The sequence below is a fragment of the Ovis aries genome, chromosome 14 (assembly GCF_016772045.2).
Source record: "Ovis aries strain OAR_USU_Benz2616 breed Rambouillet chromosome 14, ARS-UI_Ramb_v3.0, whole genome shotgun sequence".
NCBI classification, from domain to species: domain Eukaryota; kingdom Metazoa; phylum Chordata; class Mammalia; order Artiodactyla; family Bovidae; genus Ovis; species Ovis aries.
In genome coordinates, this window is record NC_056067.1 from 40,233,785 (window position 1) to 40,240,301 (window position 6,517).

A 6,517-nucleotide genomic window follows, 5' to 3' on the forward strand; every position below is an offset into this window, starting at 1 on the left:
CTGGAGAAGGAAATGGCAATCCACTCCAGCACTCTTGCCTGGAAAATCCCATGGATGGAGGAGCCTGATAGGCTACAGTCCATGGGGTCGCAAAGAGTCGGACACGACTGAGCGACTTCATTTTTTTTCATTTTCTAGTACAAATAAGTGGTTTTAGCAAGGTTGCAGAATACAAGGTCAATATGCAAAAACAGTTTTGTTTATATATATTAGCAATGTAGAATTGAAATTCAAAATTTATTTAACAGTACATTTATCACAGTACAAAAAATGAAATAGGTATAAATCTAACAAAATTGGTACAGGACCTGTATGCTGAAAATTATGTCACTAAGTCAATAATAACCTAGGAAGATATCCACGATCATGGATTGGAAGATTCAACGTTGTTATGATGTTAATTCTCCTCAAATTTATCTAGAGATTAACTACAATTTTATTCAAAATTCCAGCAGGCTTTTTTGTAGATACTGATAAGCTGTTTCTAAAATTTATATAGAAAGGGAAAGGAATTAGAAGAGCAAAATAATTCGGATAAGAACAAAATTGGAACTCATACTACCTGATTTCCAGACTTACTATAAAGTACCATAATCAAAGCAAAATGTTACTGGTAAAATCATAGTCACATGAATCAATAGGATAGAGAGTCTAGAAATAGAGTTACAAAAATGACTTTGACAAAGTCACAAAGAAAATTCAATAGACAAAAGATAATCTTTTAAGAAATGCAAAATGTGATACATTACCATATGTAAAATAGATAGCCAGTGGGAATTTGCTGTATGACTCAGGGAACTCAAACTGGGGCTCTGTAACAACCTAGAGGAGTGGGATGGGGTAGGAGGTGGCGGGGAGGTTCAAGTGGGAGGGGACATATGTATACCTATGGCTAATTTGTGTTGATGTTTGGCAAAAGCCAACACAATGCTGTAAAGTAATTATCCTTTGATTAAAAATAAACAAATTTAATTTAAAAAAGAAATGTAAATATATATAAGAAAACATAGGAGAATGTATTTGTGATCTTGAAATAGGCAAAGAGTTGAGGTATGGCACTGAAAGTATAATCTATAGAAGAAAAAGAAAAGATGAATTGTATCAAAATTAAAAACTGTTGCTCTGTAAAAGATACCTTTAAGAGAATGAAAACACCAAATAAAGGTTGGAAGAAATATTTTCAAACTGCATTTATGATAAAGGGCTGTATCCAGCATAACTGCTGGATTTAAACAAGAGTTTAAACAACTCTTAAATTTCAACTATAAGAAAATAAATAATCCAGTATTTTAAATGAGCAAAATATCTAAATAGATACATCACCAAGGAAGATATATAGATGGCTATTAAGCATATGTAAAGAGTCCCAACATTGTCAGTCATTAGGAAAAATGCAAATTTGAATTACAATGAGATATCACCTAGAATGGCTAAAATAGAAAAGCCTGAGGCTATCAAGTGCTGACATGGATGCGGAGGAATTGACACCCTAAAACATTGCTTGTGGGACTACCAAATGTTTACAATCAATGGGGAAAGCAGTTTGGAAGTTTCTTGTAAAGTTAACCATATCTGGCAGCCCGACGCCAGTGTAAAAGAAAACGTATGTTCATATAAAAGCAATTACACAAATTTTTATAGTGGCTCTACCTATAATAGCCCAAAGTGGAAACAACACAGATGATCTTCAAAAGGAAAACAGAGAGCTGCCAAACTGCCTGCACAATGGAACACTATTCAATGATAAAAAAGAGCAAAGGACCGAAAACACAAAACAAGGATGACTCTTCAATGCATAAGCCAGAATCCAAAGATTCCATAGTGTGTGGTAGCGTTTATATGACATTTTGGAGAAGGCAAAACAATATGGATGGGGTCATAAGTAGGACTTGGATGAAACAGGATATTAGGGAAATGAAAATTGGAGTAAAAACTGTAACAAATGAATCTAACTGTATTACAAATGGATGGCATAAACATACTGAAGGGAGTGGGAAAGGAAAAAAACGAACCTGAGTTACTTTGCAAAATATTCAATATTTTGTGTATAGTGTAAAGATAAAGACAAGGTGAACTGTATACAAACGCTATATTTTAGTCAGTAATTTTTTTTCTTATTTAACACCTGTAGCAATCCTGGAACTACTCTATGTGCGTAGAAGGGTTGAACAACTAAGGTATTTATTTAGATATACAGATATATTTATCTATATTTTAGATAAGGAGAGCCAGATTTCTTACTGTTGGAAAAAGAAAGGGGAAAGGCTAGAATGAATCTTGTGATAGATCAGAATCAGAGGATATATATCTATACTCATACCTATACATACAGATACACACATAATACAAAAATGTTTGTATGCTTGAGGAAATATGCAGCATGTATTTCCAAGTTCTGTTTGCTGAGAAGCAGTGACACCATGGTAACAATGGATACACATAACGCCCCAAACCTGGCTCCTAAGGATCATTCTTCAATAAAAGCAACCAGAGCGTCTTTAGGAAGTGATCTAGTGACAGAAGCATCTTCTGGTGCCAGAAGGAAATTGTTTAGGAAAGAATGGGGCATGTTGAAAGGGCACATGAACCAACCTGGGAGAGTTTCCAATGGCCAAATGGGAACAATTTGAGCAAAACGAATAGCAATAGTATTGAGTTATAGCCCATAAAATATGTATCTATGGATCCATATTTGGTATAAACAATTGAATAAACATAATAATGAGGGAGGTACAACTCTTCCTTACAGAAGAATCCCAATTCTTTTTTGAGACATAAAGGAGTGAGGGAAGTTAAAAGTCATGTTAGAACAACACAGCAATAACTTTTTTTGTGAGTGCTTAGTCGTGTCACACTCTTTGAGACCCCATGGATTGTAGCCCACCAGGCTCCTTTGTCCATGGGAATTCTCCAGGCGAGAATACTGGAGTGGGTTGCCATGCCCTCCTCCAGGGGATCTTCCCAACCCAGGGAATAAACCCAGGTCTCCCGCATTGCAGGCAGATTCTTTACCATCTGAGCCACCAGGGAAACCCAATAATTGTTGCAGGCAAGATCCAATCACTTCACTTCAGTTTAGTCGCTCAGTCATGTCTGACTTTTTGCAACCCCTTGGACTGCAGTACGCCAGGCTTCCCTGTCCGTCGCCAACTTCTGGAGCTTGCTCAAACTCATGTCTATTGAGTTGGTGATGCTATCTAACCATCTCATCCCCTAGCGTCCCCTTCTCTTCTTGGCTCCAATCTTTCCCAGCATCAGGGTCTTTTATAATGAGACATTTCTTTGCATCAGGTGACCAGAGTATTGGAACTTCAGTTTCAGCATCAGTCCTTCCAGTGATTATTCAGGATTGATTTCCTTTAGGATTGACTGGTTTGATCTCCTTGCAGTCCAAGGGACTCTCAAGAGTCTTCTCCAACACCACAGTTCAGAAGCATCAATTTTTCAGTGCTCAGCTTTCTTTATGGTCCAACTCTCACACCCATACGTGGCTACTGGAAAAACCATAGCCTTGACTAGATGGACCTTTGTAGGCAAAGTAATGTCTCCGCTTTTTAATATGCTGTCTAGGTTGGTCATAGCTTTTCTTCTAAGGAGCAAGTGTCTTCTAATTTTTTGCCTGCAGTCACCATCTGCAGTGATTTTTGAGCCCAAGAAAATAAAGTCTGTCAGTGTTTCCACTATTTCCCCATCGATTTGTCATGAAGTGATGGGACTGGATGCCTTGATCTTATGTTTTTGAATGATGAGTTTCAAGCCAGCTTTTTCATTCTCCTCTCTCACTTTTGATGGATGCTAAAATTAGTGAGCAGAAGTTTGGGCAGACACAGAATACTTGTATGACCTCAACTTACTAGTGTAGAATCCTGGTAGGCACCATGTATGCTGCTGCTGCTGCTAAGTCGCTTCAGTCGTGTCCGACTCTATGCGACCCCATAGACGGCAGCCCACCAGGCTCCCCCGTCCCTGGGATTCTCAAGGCAAGAACACTGGAGTGGGTTGCCATTTCCTTCTCCAATGCATGAAAGTGAAAAGTGAAAGTGAAGTCGCTCAGTCGTGTCTGACTCTTAGTGGCCCCATGGACTGCAGCCCACCAGGCTCCTCCATCCATGGGATTTTCCGTATACAAAGTGATAAAGATTAATATCACTGGGGGAGAAAGACATATTGACATCATGCAACCTCAGATATGATGTGCAGAGAGGAGAACATTGTTTCTGTCACATTCTTGCCATCAAGGCATAGCCATAATTGAGTCAGGAGAAACTGCAAACAGACCCAAGAGGAGCCTGGCTGGCTATAGACTGTGGGGTTGCCAAGAGTTGGGTACAACTGAGAACACACAACACTAAAATGCAACCGACCAGTACTCTTCAAAGTGTCAAGGTCATGTAAGACAAGGGAAGCCTGGAAAAGACTTCCAGGAGATACAGTGACTAACCGCAATGTGTGGTCCTAATTTGCTCAGTTTGCATAATTTTGCTGTGACCTACGAGATGTTAACATTAAGAAGCTGAGTGAAAAGTACAAGGGAACTCTGTGTAATAGTTTTGCAACTCTTCGGTAAGATGATTTCAAAATAAAAAGCTGAAAATACAACCAAAAATAGGAGAAAGAGAGATATGAGGACATGAGAGCAAAGACACGCAGTGGTTTGAGGACTTTATCTTAAATGAACTACGGGCATTGTTACTGGCACACAGAGTTTGTGAGAAGCAAGTAGATAAGAGACAACTACATTTTGAGTGAGTTAAATTATGAAAAGAATGGTCAGTCTGGACTTCTAAAAAGACTCCCTGGCTGTTTGAAACTTAAAGTTACACTTAGTGCTGGAATGTGGTTGAACAAATGGTTCAGTCCTAAGGAGGCTGTATTTCCCAACATACACTTCAGATAAGGTCAAAGAAGAACCATAGAGATAACATAGCTGGGGCTGGGGAACTACTGCCACGGAGCGGAATCAGAGCCTGATCAGAGTGAAAGGCTCCCAGGCTTGGAAATAGCTCTGGACAAGTGTCTGCTGGGGTCTCCCTTTCCTTTCCATTCTGAATGGGAGGGTTTCTGTGGTTGTCCAGCCGCTGCTAACTTCTGTGCATTCCAGGTACATGCTGGGGAGGCAGGGGCTGTGAAGGCCTTTGTCATTTAGTTATGTTTCTGGAGGAAGAGGGACTCTATCAACCTGAGGATGAATAGTGTAGTTGTGTGAGAAGGAGAGTGAAACAGAACAGTTGATGACTCAAAGGGCAGTAGCCCTCAGTGCTATACATATATATACATATATATGTGTGTGTATATATATAGGTGGTGCTGGTAGTAAAGTGTCTGCCTGCCAATGCAGGAGACATAAGAGACACAAGTTCAATCCCTGGGTCAGGAAGATCCCCTGGATGAGGGCACGGCAACCCAGTCCAGTATTCTTGCCTGGAGAATCCCATGGACAGAGGAGCCTGGCAAGCTACAGTCCATGTCGTCACAAAGAGTCAGACATGACTGAAGTGACTTAGCATGCATGCATATATATATATCTGCTTTTCCTCCTTCCAGACATACAGTAAGATTACACTTCTCATCTCGTTGAAGTGAGGCATGGCTGCATGACTTGCTTTGGCCAGCAAAAATGAGCAGAGTGGCACTGTTGCTTCTGAGTGGAAGTATTTAATTAGCCATGTGAGGCTCTCTAGTGCTCTCCTCCCTGCCAGGGTGACCTGGTGTTCCAGAAGGTAGCAGCTTCCTCAGCCTGGATCCCAGAATAAGGACGACACAGAACAGAGCCCTTGCTGAGCTGAGACTGACGTGCAATTACATTGAGAAGCAAACATCTTTTCTTCTAACTCTTCGAGACTGAGGGATGAGCTTATCCTGATGGGACCATGGGACAAAGCAGGAGCGGATGGCAGGCAGGAAAGCCACACCTGGGTGTGTCTCATCTGGCTCCACTGGGCTCAGTAGCCATAGCTCAGTCCTTCAGTGGCCATCCCCTCTGCCATGTGGGGCAGGGCTTGGCTTTTGAAAATCCCAGGAGAAGAGGGATGCAGGCCTGGGTCTGTGGAACATTGACCAGGCCTTTTCTTCCACATCATTTTGTTTTTGAATTCATTCTTTTGGGGATGCCTGAGTGGCTATAACAACGTCCCACTCTGTCAGGAAAAGGAAAGGGATGCATCAGGTCTATTAAACATGGGGCTGGCCCAGGAGCTGGAAGGTGATGTGCACAGCCATGGAGATCACCCTGCCTTCACATATTGTGTCTGTTGAGTAGCCCAGAGACCTGGTTCTAGGTCTCACTGTTCAGAAACTCACTAAGAATAGACTAACAGCTGCTCTTGGGGTCTCAGTCTGCCCAAATGAGTTGAGGAACTGGGGCAGATGGAAATATCTTCAAATAAGTCTTTTGTTGTTGTTGTTCAAGGAGTTCTTTTGGAGAAGGCAATGGCACCCCACTCCAGTACTCTTGCCTGGAAAATCCCATGGATGGAGGAGCCTGGTAGGCTGCAGTCCATGGGGTCGCTAAGAGTTG